We start from the raw sequence: 23,180 nt of genomic DNA, 5'->3' as shown, positions 1-23,180 counted from the left end.
GAAAAAACATCAAAGGACAATAGTACCCTCAAATGCAATTTAGCTGTTTTTCCCGACCACAAACATGAAAGTTCTTTTGAGAGCCTTCACTTAAAAGCACTGTCTGATGTTACTCGGATATTAACTTAAGTGATTTGGGGGAATTGAAAAAGTTTTAAAATTTGTGCAACAGATCAAATGAAAACAGAAATTTGGGATGGGGGTAGATTTCAGATGGGTCCAAGGTAATGTCTGCAATATTTAGTTACCACATGAAAAAACACCACCACCACCACAACAAAACCCCTTTGTTCACTTATTAGCATGTTACAGACAGATAGGGCTCTAATTAGTCGTGAATTCTACGTCATAGATTTATCACAGGTGCCACACACTACAAAACACACTCTTCATTTTCTTCCCTTAACTAGTCGGCTCTCTGGTACATCAGTTTTTGTTTGTGTGTGTGTGGGGGGGGTTCTTCCCTAATTTGGTTTCTCCCTAATGCCACTTCACTTCTTTTCCTTGCTTATATTGTTTCTGTATTCTCTCCTGCTGATTCTACTCAACTTTCTGGCCCCTTGCCCTTTGTTTCCGTGAAGAACTATTCTCTGCCTTACTCCCTCAAAGTTAGTCTCCTAGTTTCCCACAGCTTCTGCACTGATACTAGTTAAAATCCATACCGGGAGATAACATCCCAAGTGCCTTTTCTTGGAATTTTTTTCAGCTCTTTGGGGGCAGACAGAGGATTTACTTCCTGCTCTCAGAACCTCCCCCCCAAACCACTGCAATTAGGATGTTATTCATTGAACAATAGAAAGCTAACAGTTGTTGAAAAAGTCCCTGAAATAATCCTGCTATTTAATTCACATCAGTAACTCAAAACATTACTTCTGCACTATTTTTTTAAATTCCACTTACTTCTCAAAATTGTATTCTGCAGAAACCTCTAAACACTTGAGTTCTCTCTCCTTTCCTTACTACACACACTAAAGAGTTGCACATGTTTTTCTTTATTACCGACAAAGATACCATAACTAACCCTCCCAGCAAGACAATGAGCTAGGTACTGCTGTGCCCATCCCCCTTACAGGTAAGAAGACTGACACTTTAAATTAGGTAATTTGCTGGCTAACTCACTATGGCTTATCTGAAGTGGTTTTGATTTTTTTTTTTTTAATTGTGAGCTCATGTTCCTAGAAATTTTACTGTATCAATTCTCTGAGGTCTGTGTTCTGTATTCCTTCAGAGAGGGTCTGGTTTGCTCCTCAGTCCTAACAAACTAAGACCACTTTTACTGATGTCTTGGCTTGGGTTTTGTGGGGGTGGGGGGGGGCACTGAGGTAGTATGAGTTCTGACCCAAACCCAGTGAAGAGTGGACTTGTCATCATGTCTCAGGGAGGCCTAATACCTTTCCAATGAAAGACAAGCTGAGACACAGAACTCTCCTTACCCAATTCCTACACTCATCCACCCCTGCAGGTTTAAAATTTTTTTCCCTAGCTTTTCTACCAACACCTTTCAGGGAGTTTCAGCTTTATACATGAGTCCCTGGATGTTACTTCTCACCTTGACCCCCAGACTCTGTCTAGTACCCCATGGTCACCCTGCAAAACTGAAAGCTCTAGGCCTCCAGGGATCGACAGACACCAGCACTCACAGCATAGCAGCCAGTATCACCATGAGCTCACCTCCCTAGAGTCACGATTTTTTGTTTTTGACCTTACTTGCTTGTCAGCTCAACTATGCATTTAAAAGGTAGTTTGAATATCTGGTCCAGTTATTTGTAATGTTTCATAAGGGGAGACTTTCTAAAATTCTCTGATTTGCCACACTGCCAAGAAACCGAAGCCTCTAAACATTGTGAATAGGCTGCTAGCCGAGTATTTTTCCCCAGAAGAAATGTACCTCTACTTTTAAAAGCCAAAAGGAAAAATGACTCATTTGATTAACAAATATGTACCAAACACTGTTCTACGCACTTGGCATAAATCTCTAAACTAAACAAAGATTAATGCACTCAAAGACCCTATGTGGGAGGAGAGATGCAGACAGCAAACAATAAACACAAGTCAACTGAACTGTATCACAGAAGAAGTAAGAGCAATGGAAAGAAGAAACAGAATAGTCAAGTAGAAGGACCAAGAGCAAGGCTGGGGGACTGCGATCTTCAACAAGGTACCTATTACTAAAACATTAAGTATTTCCCCCACATACCACCCATTAATCTTTATTAAACACACAATTATAAGAAACTATGAGTATTTTCCTCTTCTCTTGACATAAAGTAGGATGGTGAGCAGCCTACAGACATTTTAATACTACATGACTCCATCCACTTCAAAGAAACAGAGACACACCTGAGTATTAATCATTGCAGGTGCTGCTTAAAAAGTTATACTACCTATTCAAAAAATTAAATTAAGTACATGAAATTTAAAAATATGCTTATGATGGGATCAAAACAGGCACTCGAATATTTACTAAAAAATAGTTAAATGAGAATTATCCTTCATGTTTCTAAAGATAATTAGTAATTAATTGGTAACACTATTAGGCAGTTCTTTTGAATGTTAAACCTAATTTAGAAGGCAATTTGTCCAATTATACCTCATTCTTTCATGGAGATGTGCCCTATTTACAACTCTTTAAAACAGGTTTTTCTCTTTTCATAAAAAGAATCATGTACGAATTTGAGTTAGTTATTAAATCATACCTTAAAACATTTAACTCCAAAACCAAGACTGTACTTTTCAGTTCTGTAATTACGTTCACTGCTTTTCTCTACATCCCTTAATTTTTCCTTCCATTTCTTAAAAGGCAGACAATAAAGCTAGAGTTTATATCCAATATTCTATATAAACAGTGTTATAATTACATACAAAAGATGATCTCTTTTTTTTTTTTTAATGATACAGGTGATAATGATGGTAACAGATTAATGTTCCAGCATGGCCACTTTATTTTGTCTGTCAGATAAAACTTTCAAAGGACAAGACCTGAAAAACGTAGAAACAGGATTAACTTGTAAAAACAGAAACTTTACAGGAAATTTATGATCCTTTTTCGAGATTAAAAAAAAATAGAAACAAGTCCATGTAGTAATAAAATAGACAAATATGAGAATGTTTCCTGAGGCAGAAAAATAACTGCATTTTAAATAAACTGCATCCTAAAACCGGCTAGTGGTGATGGTGCTTACAGCACTGTCTGAGCTCTGGCAGCTGCCACTCTCCCCTAGTCTCCAGACGGTAAGAATTCCTCCTGCATTTGGCAAGTAGAATAAGACTTCTTCCACCTCCTCACTTTTGTCTGACTACGTACTGGACCTTGACTCAATTTTATTTTGCATACTCTCAGATGTGTAAAGAAAATGACTTGTCTTTAAAAAAGAATCTGAGTTAGGTAATGTTTAATGACATAACTATTTCTATAAGGTTGCTGCAAATTTCATTAAAATGTCTTACTTACACAAAATTGGAAAAGTAAACCTCAGAAACAAAATTAGGTCTCTGGTTGCAATTAAATCTTTTTGTTTGTTTGTTAATGAAAGCAAACCAATGATCATGTACTTGAGGGAAAACAGCCTTTATAAAATACTAGTAGTTCATATTAAGACATAGTAAACTATGATATATTAAACACTATTAAATAAAATACTGAAATTTAGCAATGGTACAGAGTGACACAGAGTAAACACAACATGCTCACCTGCCTCACTGTCTCTCACACAGCATCCCCAATTTAGCAGCTTAGCCAAGGAAGGAGAAAGAAAGGGAATTCAGGGCTCCAGGGAACGAAGCCCCAACATATACGCACTGTAACGCAATCAGCTCTGTATCTATACGTTGGAGCTTGGTAGAAGATACTATTTGAAAACATGCTCCTGCTACTAAGAAGTCAGAAAACCATCCATGTAAAGCAGCAGATCTTAAAATGGTACCCCAGAAACCCCTTGTGGGGGCCCTCAAGATCCTTCTAAGGAGTCTGCAAGTTCAAAACTATTTGTACACTAATATCAAGTCATTATTTGCCTTTTTACTCTCGTGCCATCATGAGTCCACAGTCGAGTTCAGAGGCTACATGACATATGCTATCATAAAAGACTGAATACAAAAGAAGATTTGAGAATCCAGCTATGAGAAGCTGGACAATGAGATTTATGCAAATGTAAAACAAAGCCACACTTGCCACTAATTTTTTGTTTTGGAAAGCTGTTATTTTCCAAAAAAACATATATTTGTATTAACAGGTAATGGGTTTATTATTATTTGAAATGAATTAATGTCTTCATAACTTCTAGGTTTTATCTTTAATATGATAAACATTAATAGATAACCCACAAAACAAAAAATCTTTGAGGTCTTCAACAACTTTGAGGTTATACAAAGGGGTCTAGAGAACAATAATATTAAGAACTGCTGATCTATAGAACAAAATCCAAAATTCATAGTTAAAAAAATCCATACTCACATTGATTCCACAAACATTTATCAAACGCCGGCTTTATGCCAGGTTCTAGGTGCTGGGGATGCAGCAATAAACAGGCAAGACCAGGTCCCCGCTCTCAGGGACCTGCAGCCAAGTGTCGGGACACACAGACAATAAACAAGAAGTGTCAGCCAGTAAGGAGCGCTCTGTAAACCAGTAAAAAGGACAGATGCTGTGTAAGCAAGGGACTGGGCAGTCCCCTCCCATTGCGTGATCAAGGAAAGGCGTTCCTGAGGCAGTGTCACCAAGGAAGCAATTAGAAGCCACAGGAAGATGGCAGGGAAGAGCCCTCGGGCCTTTGCCCAGCATAACCCAGCCAGGCTCCCCCTCCCACTCCGCACCTCCTTCGGTGCCCTGCTCTGCAGGCCCGTCTAACCACTCCTAGTCCCCGGTGGGCCACGCTGTCTCTTCCTTCTGTGTCTTCACCTGTGTTGTCTCCTCCATCAGAAACGGCCTCTACTTGCCCATCTACCAAATTCAAACAATTTGGGCCAAAGCTCTGTGAAAGCAGAGGCTTGTATACCCAGGACCGAGGGCTGTGCCTTTGACACATTGGTGGGACTCAAGGAACTGTTCCTCACCTCCTCAGACGTCCCCCTCTATACACCTCTACTGACATCACCACCAGTCGTAGTTTTGCAGGCCCCGTCCACCCATTTGACTGCGGGTCCTGGAAGGCATTTTTGAATTCATAGTGCAGAGCAGAATGATTCATAGCAGTAGGTGCGTAATAGCTATCAGATAAATAACTAAATCACTGAATCACAGTTTTTATTCTAACTATAACTATTTGTATGTCTTATCTTCAGGTGTAGCAGGAATTCTATCTCATCATTCTATCACCCACTGAGTCTAACACTGGGCCTTATACATCACACATACTCCATAAATGCTCATCAGATTACTGAACTTAATTTCAACTGAAAAGCACTTTGTAAACTTCAGAGATATTTTATAAAGGGCAACATTCTCCAACAGGAATATCCCCCATTCTGTTTCCACCCTAATGGTGCAAGAGGTGGCTGAATCCACATCACGGGTCTCAGCTCCCAGGTCAGCATTTAACAGAAGCAAAGGCTCCTTGTTACACCCCAGACTGTCGTAAAAGTCAGCCAAAAACTAGAAGTGAAGTGTATTCAGCATTCTAGCTAGCAACTGCACACAGCAACCAAAACAGTACAAGATGACCCCCTAATTATTTAATACAGAAGGGTGTTAGTTCTTATTGTTTCTCATCAACTGAGCTGATCTCTGTTATGTGACACGGGCAGCTCTACTATATGGTATCTGTTGACATTACAAACTCCCGTAACCCCATGACATTCTTAATTTTTCCGGGCCATGAGTAGTTTGTCTGCTCATAAACTATTCCAGTAGTTCCTTCCAGGTGGCTATCCAATGTAATCTCAGCGCTAGAAGAGCAGGTCTAACCTGCATTACATTGTCAGTGAATTTTATTAAAACAGCATACAAAATTGGGTGAGCTAATGAAACAAGATATAGAAATGCCCCCCACAAGGAGCTGTCAGCAGATCAACATTTAAATGTTAAAGTGATTTGAATATGAATCGTGCTCAAGTAGCAAGCTGCTTCCATTTATTTCTATCAGCAGCCTTAATGAGAGTGATTATGGAAAAAAAAGAACAAAAACCATGTGATTACTAATAAAAGTAATTTAATTAAAAAAACCTACAGTGACAGGGGTGCGTACAGCAGATTTTCAGTAACAAACACGTGCTGCCTGTTCTTCCGTGTGTCCTACAGCAAAAGAACATCCACCACAGTCACACAGCCACCCTCTGCAGTTGTGAAGGGCTCACACCCCACACTGTAGATCAGTAAGGCCCTTTGCTTCTCTTCCTTCCCCTTCCTGTGGGTCCTTTCAAGGCTCACTAGAACTCTCAGAGAATTTACAAGAAAATAAAGAATTTAAATCTAAGCTAATAAATTTTGCAGCAGAACAAACATGACAAAGATTTTTTAAAAAAGGAAAAGTGAACTCTTGTTGGATGGAGAATTGGGGAAATAACTTAGGATAAAATTCCTCGGAATTATTTATTTCAACCACTCATGCCATTGTTTTGATGACCGCTGGGAATAACCGATAGTAGTTTTAAATTACACGGACTAAATATGCCTACAGATTTAAAGGCAGCATAAATAAATAAATGAACCGACCTTCGGATGCACCCCTTCGTAAGGCTGCAGCCTGGTCGTGCTGTACAGCAGGCATCACCAGCGTCCAGTCGCACAGAGGTGCTGCGCATCCTTGTCTATACAAGGAGGGGCCTGTGCTCCAAGATCTCTACGATCTCCCTGCAGAGCAGGCTTCATGGACCTGTGACCTGTGCAGTCACACAGGGCCCCACACTTAGGAAGGCGCCACACTTGGTTTAATGCTCTGCTGGCATGGTCTTGAAATTCTTGAGTTCTTTAAGAAGGGGCCCCACATTTTCATTTTGCAATGGACCCGCATTATACAGATGGTCCTCTTCCTTGAAATTCTAACACTCTGTGATTCCATGAAAGTGCCCCTCCACAGCTCCAAGCATAATGAAAATTCAAAACCACCACCACCACCTAAAGTGACCTATGATCCATTAGTTTCAGAATAATGACTTTCCGAACAATCCTCTACTTCTGTGAAAAACAAGCAAACGTACACTGAAGATAATTCAAATGCTAGGGGTTCACTTCTTTTTTAAATATAAAAAATAGAAGTATTACTGAGATGTCATTATTACAACGTATGCCTTCAAAGAGAGAATCTAAAGAGATCAGTACTAAGCAAGAGCAAGCAGCTGATTATAATCAATATAAAAAAATTAATTCACTTTGTCTCCTAGTCACTGCTCTCTCCCAAAGGCTTCTGACCGTATCTGTCTTTCCCACCTTCCATTTTAAAAAATAATTCTCTTTCAGGAAAAAAATGACAGTCCCAGTAAGTATCTATGATGTTGAGAAGTAAAACAAAATTTAGGGCTATAATTAATCCAAATAAATTATGATGTATAGGAGTGCTTTCAACTCATAAACCTAACATAACCTAACAGAGCAAACAAAGAGGCTCAATGGTAGCAACGGGCTGCAGGTAAAATAATCAGAGAGAAAACACCATTACAAAGAGGTCTGAACAACAGCTATTTCCACATCCCAGGAGACAGGCTGCAGAAACAATGTTTTATTAATCACATGTTATCCCCTAGATTCTGATAAGCTTACAGCACTTTGACCTGAATTTTTTTGTATAAAAACTCCATTTTGACCTAAGATTATTGTGGAGATATTCCCTAATGCACCACTAATGTCAATCAAAGATCAGCTTTCCACAGACAGATGCAGAGAAAAGGTAAACGAGGGTAAGATTTAACGTAAAACAAAATACCACTGGTAAGTCGGTCACCGCACAAAGACTGTCACGTAAAAAAAAAGTCCAAAAGAAATCTTAGTATTGATAAAACTAGGGAACTGGATTTCTGGGTAACGGGTTTGTAATGAGAAGAATGTTACATGACACAATGCACCGTGCATACGGTTACATGCATATTATACACTGTGTGTGCAGAATGCTCTTCACTGCGGTAGATTTAGGGGGCTGCTTTTAGAAAGCTTTTACTCTGTGCACTGGAAGGGAAGAATGGGAAGCCCTTACAGGAAAGAATATCTGAATTTGGACTGACAGTGCCCCTACCACAGCTAGTGCTTAGTTAGGGCCAGGGTGCGGGCCTTCATTTCCCGCGTCTTCAAGAAAGAAAGGGGTGGAAGACACTGCCAGTACTCGGCCCTGTCATCCTAGCACATACACCGTCTACTTGGACAGGGGTCATCACCACTGCATCTATCACACAGCAGTGTTATCATTTACTTGTACTCTCTGCCAAACTGCATGCATCTTGAGGGCAGAGATCACACATTGCTTCATTTTTGTGTCTTCTCAATGTCCAAGACCATACTTGAAGTGCACGATGGACACTTACAAAAGAACATTTCAGTAAACAAACAAATGAATCTTTGCTTGGTTTGGCTGAAACAATTTGTGAGCAGAAACCTAGGTACAAACAGGCATGAAATCAAAGAAGGTGACTTAGATGCCTTTCATAACAACGTGCAGAGACACCCTCAAGCAGCAAAGAGTTTACTTTCAAGATACACCAAGCAGACTGTGAGGTGTCTAGTATCCATGCCCCCGTCTGCAGGCACAGAACCCCCTGTTTTTGCTAGGCACATAGACAGCCAGTATCAGGATACACTTCCCAGTCTCCCTTGCAGTGAAGTTCTAGCTGATATGAGAGAAGCCATGTGTGCGACTTCCAGGGGGAGCTAAAAAGAACTGGAGCTCGCCTCCTCTCCAACTCTTCCTCCATCCTGCTGCGTGGAACGGGAATGTGATGGCTCAGACCCTGAAGACAAAGACTAGACTCTGGGATGCAGATGAGAGAGCTAGAACCATCAACATCCCAGAGAACCATGGAGCCACCACATCAGTCAGGAGCTGACTATGTCCAGACTTGGACCCGAGAGACAAAGAGCTCTTCCTTGCCTCAGCTACCTTTGCTCTGGATCTCTGGAACAAGTACTCCTAATTAATCTTACTCTTCAGAACATGCAAGGAAGACAGGAATCCCAAGCCAAGCAGGCCAGAAGTGACCACAGTGCGGGCCTCACAGAGGGAAGCAGAAAGTCCACCAGTAGCCAGGATGAGCAGGGTGTACCTCCAGGACCACATGACACAACACCCCAGGAGCCTGCTTCCTTCTCTTCTCATCCCTAAGCCATCAACTCTCCGCTCTGTCCCTTTCCTCCTTCTCATCACTTCTTCAGACTGCCTATGAGTGATCATGACTTTTTCACTCTCTCATGGCATCGTGCTGGACTCAGAGCCTTGGTCTCAGTCTTCAAAGTTAAACTCTCTGGAAGAGAGTGGAGCTAGCTGGCCTCACTTATCTTTTCAAGCCAGGTCATATCACAGTGGCTGCTACTGGCCTGGCGGCCTTGCCTTGGTCTGGTGCACATTTCCGAGGGCTATCAAGTTATGACCAACCAAGAGCACCTCTGAGCAGGGACTGGGGTGGGGTGGGGGGGTCATGTAGCTTCCTCCAGGTGATATAAACGTGGGCGGCGCTCTGACTGACAGACTCAAACAAGATGGTCAGAATCTGTTTAAATCCCAGCCTCCAAAAGCAAAAGATATAAACAAAGAGATCTGATCTAGAGTCCTGAACCCTAAGGGTCTGATTTGGGACTTTATCCATGTCAACATTCAAATCCAAAATGCTATTTTTAAAAGGATGAGCAGAAAAGATGGGAAAGGTCTTCCTCTAATGGAAAGTAAAGCAGCTACAATTATCCTGCCCCTTCCCTGGTCCACTGCATCACCTGAAAGAGGTAAAAATCTGTATTTTTCAGAAAAAAAACAGGGGTCTAATCTAGAAACTGGTTATTTCCTCTCTTGGGGACTTTTTCTAAATAACTGGTCTGAAAGTGGCTTTTAAATAAACAAGAGCTAAGAAAACAGTGAAGTTAATGTTAATATCACTCCCTACACTTGTTGCATGAGGGTGAACAAGTTTTGAAGCCTTAGCTGTTACATGTAAAGTTAAAAGGCAGAGGACATCTTCCACTTGTCACAATGCTCTGATAATCATTAGTGCTATCCACCCATTACTTCTGGTTCTCCTGAAAGGCACATGGCAGATTTGCAATTTTCCATCCCCTTAAAACACGGGTAGCCATGTGACTTGCTTTGGCCCCTGATATGTGAACAGAAAAGACATGCCTTACTTCCACACAGAAGCTTTAAGAGACAGTGCACCATTTGCCCTGCTCTCTTTCCCTCTGTGACAGTGCTGGCAACACTTGAGACGGTAACTGCTCCCTCAGCTTGGGTCCCAGAGAGGGAAGAGGCAGAGCAGAGTCCCCAGCCAACCAGTACATGAGCCACTGAGATCTGGGGGTTCTATGTGAGTATAGGAGAATCCATCATACTGTGACATGCACAAATATAAAGCCTGAACATTCATAATTGAGCACACTGCTAATATAAAGACTTGTTTTCACAGTTTTCTAACTCCTTTTCATGCTAAAAAGAACAGTATTAAAGAAGCATATGCAGATAACTGAAACCTTAAAGCAAGGGAGACCTAATTTAGCTCCAAAGTTTAGCTGGAAAAAAAAAAAAAAAAAGTCTGCCAGAAGAGCCAACTTTAAGCACTTAAAAGCTACTGGTTTTAAGACTGTCAAAATGTTGATGATTACTGAGGTGAAACGAATATATGAAGGTTCATTATAACACTCTACTTCCACATATATTTGAAAATTCCCACAATAAAACGCTAAAGAAACAGAGAGAGAGAGAGAGAGAGAGAGAGAGAATGAACAATCTGAAGAATCTTAAAGAAACCAGAAACATTTTTTTAATAAATAAAAGTGTTACTTGTTTTAAGCCTTCAGTCCGGAAAGAGTTTCTGTGAAACTACAACCCAGGTCCCCTGACTCTAATTCATGCAGCTTCTACCTTGCCATGTTAGGGCACCAGCCTGTTTAAGAGTATCTTGAGGATTTTACCTCGAACAATTAGCAGAAGGAATTTCGTTATCTCTTCCCATTGCAATTCCGCGTTATGACATCCGTTGAGATGCCATTAGCTTTAAACTAAACAGAAATCACTCCTCAAACTGTTTACACATAAGGAAATGTAGCGGCTCACATAACTGTTAGTCTGGGGTGGGATGGAATTCAGAGCTGGCTCAACCTAGAAGCTCTAGCTCCATCCCTCTGCAATTCCCTCAGCCGCCCGCTGGAGCCTGTTTCCTCCTCGGGTTGGATAACAAGATTTGCTGCAGCAGCTCCGAGCCTCAGAGTCACACAGGACAATCTACACAAACAGAGGGGTCCTCCTCCCCATGCCTTGCACAAGGAAAAAAGTCTTTCCCAGAAGCTTCTGTGAAATTTCCTCAGCCTCGTAAATGAGAACAGAGCAAGTGAGGGCCGGCAGCCAAGCATCCCTGCGGGTGTGGGGCAAGTGAATCACAGGTGGACCCCACCTTGTGTGTCCTAAGAAAATGGACCAGTCTTGATATTCTTACATATTATTTTATTACATTTTTGTTATGTGTGTGAGTATTGCCACAGGACATTTTCCATAATATTACAATAGTGTACTGTAATAGTTCAGCGTGACTGGGAATTAGTCAAAACCGGCTGCTTCATTTAGGCCTCACCCCCAAAAGATTTATCCTTTTATACTGAGACTGATCTTCATGACACAACCCAACCTTCCCCGATGGGCCGAAGTCAGCGCTGGGTTCGCCACGTTCTTCCCCACTTCCACCCGACTCCAGCCTGTCGGCTGCAACACTCAAGCTGCCTTCTAACGCGATCATCCTCAGTGACCCCATCTTCTGTCTCGGGGTCCAACACCCACCGGCCATGGCCACCTCTCACTGATACTTCAGCCAAACCAACCCAGACACAAACCACACCCGACCATCTGGGGCTCACATTTCCTCACCCCACCACACCCGCTTCTATCTTCAAACAAACTCCTATTTTTTCCATTTCTGTTAATGACGACATTCTTTTAAAGGTCGAGTGACTGACTTCTCTCTTTCCTCCACAAAGTGACAAGAATATCTGATTCCATCTCTAAAAATGCACCTATATGTTCCTATATACACAGTCAACTAGACTAATGCATCAGCCCCATTTCCTACCTCTAGTCTTTTAAAATAAAAATCACCCTCATCTACACACATATTAAAGTTTAATTCTGATATGAATCAACAGTCTCATCAAAATCCTTCAACGACTCCCTACTGTCTTCCAAGTAACATCCGTATTTCTCTGCTCAGTATTCAAAGGCCCTATCAATCTTGTCCACTGTCCTAACAAAGCAACCAAGTTCAGTGGTTAAGACCATGAACTCTGGAGCCAGACTGCCAGGGTAAATGTGCAGACTCAGGGGCAGGTGCAGATCCCAGCTTCACCACGTAACTCCCTGGGCTGCGGCTCCATCTCTACAGTGGGGATAATGATGAGAGCATCTACCTCCAAGGCTGCTTATCAAGATTAAATGAATCAATGTAAGCAGAACACTTAGAGTAGTGCCTGGCACTGAGCAGGGCTACATACACTGTGTCTTATTTGCGTTTGTAGCACCACCTCCAATTATCAATAGCCTATGTCCTTGTCCATCTGAACCAACTTGCTGTTCCTCTAACACTCCTCAAACTTCCCCTTGTGGGGTAAGAGCTCACAACACCAGCTGATAAACTGCCAGTGTTGGCACAGGAGTGCCTCTAACTCCAGGGCATTTCCAGTCAAAAGCTTCTACCACAAAGCTTCTTTCTCTCCAGGGGTGTCCTTACGGCTCATGCACTGAAATGCCCCAGAGGCTGTTCATCATAGGATTTCCCAGCCCTGTTCAAAGACCGCTAGTCTGCAATTAATCATCCTCTTCTTCCCTCTACTTTCACACTCGCCCAAGTTTCAGATCAGAGACTGGTCATCTTACCACCATTCTCCATGCTAAGTGGCAAAGCCCCTAATTCTGGGTAAAAGTTGAAATAAAACAGTCCTATTTAGTCAGGTAGTGTTTCCTTTGCGTTGAAATGCTTAAAATAATGACAAGTAATTCTGCAGCCTGACTATGAGCAGAATATGGACTTCCCTCTGAAGCGGTCAGGCCTTACCACTGTTACCACACTGCCTTCTCACCCTCTAGAGGTCCTGCTAGGCACAGGGACTTGTAAATACTAGTAGAGTGTTTACTGATAACTCCGAGAGATGGAAAAATGAGTTACAACATTCCTGGAAAACTTCACTCACTTTTTAGCCTTAAGAGGAACAACAAAATATAAAATGCAATGTGCAATTTTCAAAGACTAATCCAACAACTTAGCATGTAGCTTTCTACAAATGCAATGCAAATTCTACTCTTTTTTATAACTGAACTGACACTTTAAATTTTTTTAACAAGAAGGAAGTCATTACCAAAGACACAAAAATCTAGCAAAAACCATGACATCTAAACCTAAAGAACTGTCTTCAAATCACCTCATGGCTCCCCAGAAGGCTTTACCTAGTCCCTGAGTGTCTGTCTCACAGCTGAGGTTGTCAACCAAAAGATTACATACCAGAAACCTATGCTGAGACCTCTTCCCAGAACCAAAAACAATCATATGCTCTCTATGTAACATCAGACGTCATAAATTACAATGATTATAAAGGGTTCTTATAAACACTCACATGAATTTATTCTATGACTTATAAGAACTCTAAAAATCAAAGGAGAAATAAGTCACATTAAGTCAGAGATGCACTCTGAAGTCTCATTGCTGTTGCTACAGCTGCCCTAAAACACTCTTTCTCCTTGAGGACTAAAAGAATTTCACATTGAGGATGTCCCTACAAAAATACAAGGAAAACAGCAGAGGAGAAACTTAACTGAATGGCTGATCACTGACCTCTAATTTCGGAAAGAAGCAAGCAGCCATACCCCAGGCAGTATGAGTCACAGTGCGGACCCTAGACAGCAAACTGCTTGTACCTTCTCCAAAAGAAGTAACTATGAGACGGGGAGCAAGCACTTAGAAATGCTGATAGCAGTGTGACAGAGATTTTGTATCTACCAAATCTAATAATAAAAAAGTGGAAGTTGTATATTGTAGGCTTTTAATTTCATCTTTCTTGTAATTCATTTTTTATATATGCTAGAAAAGAATCAGCCTATGACAAAGGCGGGTGTTAAAAACTGGTCCTTCAGGGACATTTGCTCCCAGGAAGCTGGAGTAGATGTACTTTCCCCTATTCCTCCAGATAGCTATAACTAGAAATCCTGGACACTGCATACAAAACAAACATAAGAGGGCCCTTGAATGTGGAGAGAAGGCAGACTGGCAAGGGACCTCAGGCCCGAGGAACAACATAATGGTGACCTCCCAGGGTTTTATTGTTGCCTCATATATCCCAGACTTGGAGCTGAAGAAGCTGGCAAACTGGAAATGCCAACAGGCACAGACAAAAAAAGCCCCAACAAAAGCCTGCTCTCTTGAGCCAAAGGATCAGAAAAGGCACATCATAACAAGACAGAAAACTCTAAGGACAAAACCACTCTACTCCAGACAAACATCACAGAAAAAAACCATGGCCCCACCCAGGCCAGCAAAGCTCGGGTGCGTAGCTCAGATTTCCATATACTCACCAGGTGGCAACAAGGCACCCCCAACCCCTCCACACGAGGGTGATGCTGAGGAGGCCAGGTAGGGAGCCCACGCTTTCATCCATGGAAGCTGGTAACAAGGCACCCAGCCACACCATCTCCCTGGAGAATTCTGGACCTCCACCCCCATGTGCTGGTAACAAAACACTACTTCTTGGGGCAAGAAAGGCCAAGTGGGGAGCATGCACTTCTGGTTCCTCCTCACGGTAACAAGGCAGCACCGCAGGCCGCCCCTGCCCTGCTGGAGGAGCGTCCAAAGCAGGTAGCTAAAACAGAGGCTTAAATAAGATTCAGAATTTCACAGCATGATATAAACATGTTCAGGTTTTAATTAAAAAAAAAAAAAAATCACTCACCATACCAAAAGCCAGGACCACTTCAAACTAAATGAAAAGACATCAGTAGACACCAACACCAAAATGACAGAGATGTTAGAATTATCTGAGAATGATTGTAATGCAGCTGTGACAGAAATGCTTCAATAAGCAATTTCAAGCACTCTTGGAATTTAATTTAAAAATAAATAAAACAAATAAATAACCTCAACAAAGAAACAGAAGATATAAAGAAGAACAAAATGGAAATTTTAGAGCTGAAAAATACTGAAATAAAAAGCTAAGTGGATGAACTCAATAGCAGAATCAAAGTGACAAAGAAACTGGAAGATACAGCAACAGAAATTACTCAATCTAAACAACAGAAAAATAAACTAAGGAAAAACTGACAGCCTTAGGAACCTGTAGGATCATAACAAAACATCTAACATTCAAATCATCAGAGTCTTGACAAGAGAGAAGACAGAGTGGACTGAAAAAGCACTCAAAGAAATAATGGTGAATACTTCCCAAATTTGGAAAGAGACATAAACCTACAGACTTAGGAAGCTGAGTGAACGCACACAGGATAAACCAAAAGAAATCCAAACCAATATGTGTCACAATTAATCATTTGAAAACTAAAAATAAAGAAAAAATCCTGACAACAGTGAGACAAAAGTGACACCTAAACTAGAGAGGAAATACTATTTAGACAGTGGATTTATCATCTGAAACCATGGAGGCCAGAGGCAAGTGGAATATTTTCTATGTGCTGAAAGAGAAGATCAACACAGAACCCTATACCCAAAGAAAACATCCTTGAGAAATGAAGAGCCAATCAAGACACTCTCAAATGAAGAAAACCAAAGAAAGTTTGTCACCAGCAGACATATCCTAGAAAATGGCTAAATTAAATTCTTAAAACAGGAAAGAAATGATAAGGGAAGGAATCCTGAGACATCAAAAGAAAACACAGTAAGCAAAAATACAGGTAAACAGGTTTTCCTTCTCCCCTCAAGTTTACTCATTCATGTTTGTGAAAGCAAAAACTGTAACACAGTGTCTAAAGCACTTCCAAATGTTTTTAGAAGAAATACATACAACTGTATTCAAATGGGGGAGGGGAAAGGGAGGTATACGGAAGTGAGGTTTCTATATTTCATTGGAACAGGTAAAATGATGACACTGGTAAACAATGATTAGCTTTGTATATATAATGTAATACCTGCATTAACCAGCAAAAATATTTTTAATTTAAAAAAGTTGTATAAAGAAATACACTCAAAAACAGTATAGATAAAGTGGAATTCTTAAAAAAAAAAAAAAAGTCAAGTAACCCACAGGAAGTCGAGGATAGGGAGAAGCCCAGAAAAACGAAAAAAAGGGGGAACAAACAAAAATAAAATGGCAGACTTAAGCTCTAACAGACCAATAATTACATTAAGTATAAATGGTCTAAATGCATCAATGAAAAAGACAGAGACTGCCAGAATCAATTAAAAAGGAAAAAAACATAACCCAACTGCTGTCTACAAGACACTTAATTCAAACGTAATAGTTTAGGCAGGTTGACAGTGAAAAAAAAAAAAAAAGAAAAAAGAAAAGAAAAAGGAAAGGGATATACTGTCCAAACAATTAAATGAGAGCAATCAAAGGAAAAAGAAAAGTAGTGGCTATATTAATATCAGATAAAGCAGAATTCAGAGCAAAGAGAATTACTAGAGACAAAAAAGGACATTATGTAATGACAGAAAGGGTCAATCCACCAAGAAAACACAGCAACCCTAAATGTGTATGCACCAGAGAGCTGCAAAATATGTAAAGCTAAAAACTGATATAACCTAAAAGGAGACACAGATAAATCCACAAATATAGTTAGAGATTTCAACAACCCTCCCTCTTAAGAGCTGACAGACTAGGCGAAAAAACAGCGAGAGTGTAGAAGAACTCATCTACTCATCTACAACGCCATCAACAACTGATGGACCTAACTGATATTTATGAAACATTTATAAAACACTCTACTCAACAGTAGAAAACACATTCTAGTCAAGTGTCCATAGAACATATAACAAGACAGACCATATTCTGAGCAATACAAGTCTAAACAAATTTAAAAGAGCTGAAATCATAAGAGTACCTTCTCCAACCGCAACAGAATCAAAACAGACACCAAAAATAGAAAGATAATAAGAAAACCTCCAAGCACTTGGAAACTAAGCAACACACTTCTAAATAACCCATGGGTCAAAGAAGTGTCAAGGGAAATAAAAATATACATTAAACTAGGTGAAAATAAAAATACAATATAACAAAATTCGTAAGACACAGCTTAAAACAGTGCTTAGAAGGAAAACCTATAGTGCTAAATGCTCCCATGAATATAAATGCAGAAAGTCCTTAACAAAATATTAGTAAACAGAATTCAGCAAAACATGAAAGAGATTATATACACCATGACCAAGTGGAGTTTATTCCAATAATGCAAATTTGGCTCAATTAAAAAAAATCAGTCAAAATACTCCATTATATCAATAGTAAAGGAGAAAAATCACAGGACCATAAAATCAAAGCAAAAAGCTCATGACAAAATTCAACACCCATTCATGACAAAAACTCTCAGAAAGATAGGAATAGAGGAGAACTTCCTCAACTTGATGAAGAGCATCTACAAAAAAGCCTTCAGTTAACATTATACTTAATAGTGTATAATATAAGTGCCTGACAATTAGCTTTTTTGATTGTATAATGTAAACTCCTGACATTAAGCTTTTGATTGTCTGGGTACCTACTTTAAAGGCATCCATCTCAAATAACACATTGCCAGCTACACAACCAGGTAAAGAGCCAGACTGCCCCACCCATGAAGTTTCCTTTTTTCCTTTTTAAGAGAGCTGTGGTAGATGAGACAGCTGATCATTTGATGGCTTACTTTTCCCTTCCTGTTCTTACATTTTACATTCACCAATAAAGAGTGAACCCACAAAACCCTAGGCACCCAGCCCTCAACCTCAATAAAAGCAGAAACCCAGGTCCGCGCCCTCTACTCATGACCTTGCAGTGTGGCCTCAGGCATGACACGTATCATCCTCCAGCACCTATGAGTAATAAACCTTTTCTTTTCAAAGTTCCCTGATGGCTGCTGCTAAGGTGTGTTTTGCAATCATAGTAAGAGCCACAAGGGCCAGTCCAGACACAACACTGGCTCCAAAAGGGGAAACGTCTGTGTGGGGCCTCACCACCGGCCCAGGGGAGTGCCCCTAGGCATTTCTAGCCAAAAGCATCACTATGGACTGGCTGAGACTGACCCAAAACATAGTAAAAGACTGAATGCTTTCTCCCTGAGATCAGGAACAAGGCAAAGACGTTCTCTTACTATTCTTATTAAACACAGTCCCGGAAGTTTTAGCCAGTGCAATAAGGGAGGAAGAGGAAATAAATGGCATGCAGATTGAAAAGGAAGAAATAAAACTGCCCCTATGTAAACATGACATGGTTGTCTACTTAGAAAGTTGCAAAGGATCTACAGAAAAACTCCTAGAACTAATAAATGAGTTTAGCAAGATTGCAAGATACAAGATCAATGTAAGAAAGTTAATATTTCCTTATACTAGCAATGAACATATGGACATCAAACTTTCAAATACAATGCCATTTCAATTGCTCAAAATGCAAATACTTATATGTAAATCTAACAAAAATCCAACAAAGTCTAACAAAACATAGACTTGTATGATAAAACTACACAATGCTGATGAAATAAAGAAAAGAAGGTCCAAACAAATGAAAAGACATACCATGTTCATAGACTGGAAGACATAACACAGTAAGACATAAATTCTACTCAAATTGATACACAGGTTTCATGCAATTCCTATCAAAATCCCAGTAAGATTTTGTAATTATAAACAAGATTATTCTAAAATTTATAGGGATAGGCAAAGGAACAAACAGCTAAAACAATTTTGAAAAGGAATATGAAAAAGAATAATGAAGTAGGAGGAATCATTCTACACCTACTTAAGATTTATTTTATCCCTACCCTCAAACACCATACACTCAGGTAGAGTGACAAACAGAAGCATAAATCAACAGTGAAAGAGTTCATAAAGGAGATGGGATTTGAACAAATCCTTGAACAAGAGGTAGTACTTCCACAAGTAGAGGTGGAGAGGGGAGCATGTTGGGAAGAAGAAATCACATAAAAACGCAGAGCTAAAAATAAGTGCAGTGCCTATGGAGAAAGGGGCCTGTGTGTGTTGTGAAATAACAAAAAGATGGGGTAACAATGGGAGGTCCCCAAAAGCTGGAGAGAGGAGTTCAAATGTCACTTACTGAGAGAAGACTTTCTCACCAACCCAGCCAACCAAAAGCAGCAGCTCCTAAGCCCTCACACAGCATCATTTACCTTTTCTTTATAGCACCCATCACAAGTTGTAATTATTATGTACTTAACTGCATGTTCATCTAATCTGTCCCATCCCAGTTATCTTGAGTATCTAGCTCTGGGTCTGGCACAACAAGTGCTCAATAAATATTAAATGAGTCAATGAACCAACAGTAAGTATTCACTCCTACTTCTCTTTAATGCAGTCTTCTTTCCTGCATTGTCTGTCACTCCACTAGCCTTGGTCCCTCTCTGATCCACTACTTCTTTTAGCTAATCTCTTATTTTTTCTGGCTCCTCTACCTCAGCCTGGCTTTGAACTCATCAGAAAAATAAAGACTCAGTATATTTTAAAACAGTGGTTCACACTGGCAATGCTATAACATGCTTCTGAATATCAACCAATTAAGAACTGTATCCCAAGAATCTGTTACTGAAAACAACATACTAAAGTTGTAAGTTGTTACAGAAGCATAATAGATGTATATATTACATGAACAAATAAGAGCAGAAATAGCTCTTCCTGCTATGGCCTTACTTTCCTGAATATGAGAGCCTTTTCCCAGAACTGGTCTATGAAAAGCTGTCCACCAAAGACAGCCAGGACAGGACTCCTCAAGGCTACCAAAGTTATGCAAAACTAGAGAAACTGAGAAACTGCCACAGACCAAAGACTGAGAAAACATGACGACTAAATGCAACGTAGTGCAATGTGGTACCCTGGATTGGCTCCTGGAACAGAAAGAGGATATTAATGGAAAAACTGGTGAAATCCAAATAAAGTTCAGAATTTAGCTTAAAAAACTATATATGTGTATATATGTATATATACACACACACACGGCACCAACATATGATTAAATATGATATATAAACATTATTTTATATTATTAAAAAGGGAAAGAGCTAGGGCATGCAAGTGAGGCAGGAAATGAAACTCAGGCCAGGGTAGCTGGGGCTTGGAGCTGAAAAGCTACACATAGCTCTACCTTCATTTTGATTCTGGTCCCGTGCTCTTACCTGATGCCCTGAAAACTGCTTTGCTTGCAACTGCTTGAGAATAACTAGTTTTGACTTCTGAAGAGGCTCATTAATATACACAATATGCATTTATTGAGTGCCTACTGCGTCCCAGGCACTGTGAAGTCTTTGGGGATACATGGCTGGAAAAGGAAAAGAAGCTCTGCTCTCAAAAAGCTTATACTCTATTGGAGACAGGCATTTAATAAGTATTTGTGTAAATGATGAGTGTTGCCAAGACTTTACAGCTGGCCTCTTAGGAGCCCTACCAAACAATCCATTAGGACATCTGTTAAACCCAGTTATCACCGGTGTTCTAAATAAGGCCTTCAGTGTGAAAACAAATCACTTGAGAGCCGTGATCTAACACCTGTGACCTGTTAAATCACTTTAACAGCACTCAATTCAGTTGATGTGGTTTGGGACCTGAGATTCTACATTTCTTCCAAACTCCCAGATGATGCTGCTGCTGGTTCACAAACCACACTTTGAATTAGCAAGGCACTGAAGGTACCACAGAAACATTCTTCAAACTATCATGTAAAATGCAAGCCAAGGACATTTTGCCTCTTATTCACCACAGTATACCCGGAACTTAAAACTCTGCCTCATAGACAGATGACACTGAAGAAGTATTTACTGAAAAAATAAATCGATATATGGCCTAGACAAGGGCTGTTCAATAGTAGCCATTGGTCACATGTGGCTACTGAATGCTTGTAATGTGGCTAGTGAATTTTCAAAAATTTAATTTTAATTAATTTAAATAGCCACATGTGGTTAGTGGTCACCACAATGAACAATCCAGGTCTTGACACAGGTGTGATATAAAGAGCACTGGATTAGTAAGACTCAGGTTTGAATCCCAGCTCTGCTGTTTAGTTTGTGACCTGGAAAGTTACAATCTCTTAGGGTCCCAACTTCTTCATTTTTGAAAAGAAGACAAGACACTCCCCCTACCCCAAGCCTCTCAGGGTTCTTGACAAGAGGTATTATATTATATAGTGTATTAAGCATAAGGTATGATCAAGGTAACACTGTCGCCCTCCAGAAACAGTTCACAATCACAAACACTACTCTGCCCATTGCCAACACTTGCCAGGTTAGCTTAGAGGCTCTGCGAATGAAGCCAAGGTCATAAGTTCGGAGTAGGGGGACCTTCACTTAGCAAGGTTGACCAGGTAAGAGAGGCAATGACATTGCAAATCATCACAATTCCTCGCAAATCTTTAAATGGGCACTGTATAGACTATGGATGAGTAAATGACATTTCATTCATTCATTCTTCCAGGAAGCGCTGCCACATTACCTAAAGCCCGCTACTTTCCATCCACAGACATTTGCTAATTCAGGACCAGGTCGCGCTGGCGGGTATTGGGCCGGGAAGCCCCCGCCCCGGGCCGCCCTCGTGCTCTCCCCTCCCCCGTCGCGCCGGCCGGGCGGGGGTCAGCCTGGCACCGCGGCTCCAAGTACCACTCGGCCGGGCCGAACCAGGAGCCATATTTAGCTGTATTTTTGGTCAATAAAACAAACTTCCGTCTTCTAAAGAAAAACGGTTCTAACTCAATGTCAAACTAGGACGGAAACTCGCTGCTCGCCGCAGCTGCCAACCAGAGACGCCGCGTGTCCAGCAGCCCCGGAGTCCCCGACCCGGACCCGCGCCCAGCGCGCTCGCGCCCCGGCCACCGCCGAGCCGGCCACAAAGGGACCGGAGACGCGGACGCGGCCGGGCCTCCTCCTCCCCTCCCTCCGCCGGCCCCGCGCAAGCGGTCGCGGCTCTGGGACGGCCCGGGCGCGGGCGGACACTCACCTCGGTCGGCGCGCGGCGGCGGCGGCGGCGGCGGGCGCTCCTCGGGGCCGGCCCGGGCGGTCGCGGCGCGGTCCCGCGGGCCGCAGCGCGGGCGCTACTCTCGGGCCGCCGTCCGCCGCGCCGCCTACTCGGCCACTGCCAGCGGCTCCCCCGGCGGGCGGGCGGGCCCGGCGCGGGCCCCGCCTCCGCCGCGCCCGCCTCCGCCTCCGCGCCGGGCCTCGCGGGCTCGGCGCGCTACTCGGGGCCGCCCCGCATGCCGCTGCCGCTCCCGCTCGCTCGGGGCCGCCTCAGCGCGGCGGGCCGGGGCCGCAGGGCCGCCCGCGCAGGCCGCTTGGGCGCGGTCCTCCCCGCGCGCGGCGTGCTCGCGGCGGCGGCGGCGGCGGCCCGTGCGGCTGCGCGGGGGAGGCGGGGGCGCCGCGCGCTCACCCGGATGCGCCGCCCCCGCCCCTGCGGCGAGCCCACCTCGGGGCCAGGGCTCTTCCCTCGGGGCAGTGGAGGTTCCGGCGTCTCGACGCCTCTGCCCCTGCCTGCCCGTCCCGCGGGAAAGCGCGGAACCGGGGCGCCGAGGCGAGGGCCCCCTGGAGGCGCGTGCGGACCTGACCCTGGCGAGTCTGGGTCTGCGACGGGCTCGGCCGTGCCGTCCGGGCCGGGTGGGGTCTCCACCTGAACCTGTGGACGGACAAAGAGGCTGCCGCAGCAAGTGAAAGACAACTCGGCCGTTTCACGTCGAGCAGATAGTGGGGTGGGAGGAAAGGAATGTGCTCTCACCGCGCCGAGGAGATCCTTGTCCCCGGGGCCGGGGCCGAGGCTGCTCCTGACCCGGGTGGGGCCGCTCGCGGCCTGCCGAGGAGGACGTGCAGCTGGAAGACTGTCGGCGGCGCCTTGGTCCGGCCCTGCTGAGCGCTGCGCGCGGCGACGGGGATGCAGGAGGTCCAGGACCCAGGATGGGCGGCGAC

General features: G+C 42.6%; 1 protein-coding gene across 3 annotated transcripts in view; it reads right to left on the bottom strand.

Moving 5' to 3' along the window:
- The window catches only part of GALNT1 (polypeptide N-acetylgalactosaminyltransferase 1), a 78,810-nt gene extending 55,630 nt beyond the window's left edge, over positions 1-23,180 (bottom strand). Inside the window, exon 1 of one of the 3 annotated variants that reach the window (XM_045510834.2) lies at positions 22,993-23,180. The gene's annotated coding sequence lies outside the window, so the exon portion shown is untranslated. Of the gene's footprint in view, positions 1-22,224; positions 22,361-22,992 lie in introns of those variants that run through there. The other 2 variants (XM_074352240.1, XM_074352239.1) reach the window with 2 other exon arrangements.

Source organism: Camelus bactrianus, chromosome 24, assembly GCF_048773025.1.
Source record: "Camelus bactrianus isolate YW-2024 breed Bactrian camel chromosome 24, ASM4877302v1, whole genome shotgun sequence".
NCBI classification, from domain to species: Eukaryota; Metazoa; Chordata; class Mammalia; order Artiodactyla; family Camelidae; genus Camelus; species Camelus bactrianus.
The sequence above is the reverse complement of the archived record's forward strand: the minus strand, read 5'-3'. Positions and strand labels throughout refer to the sequence as shown.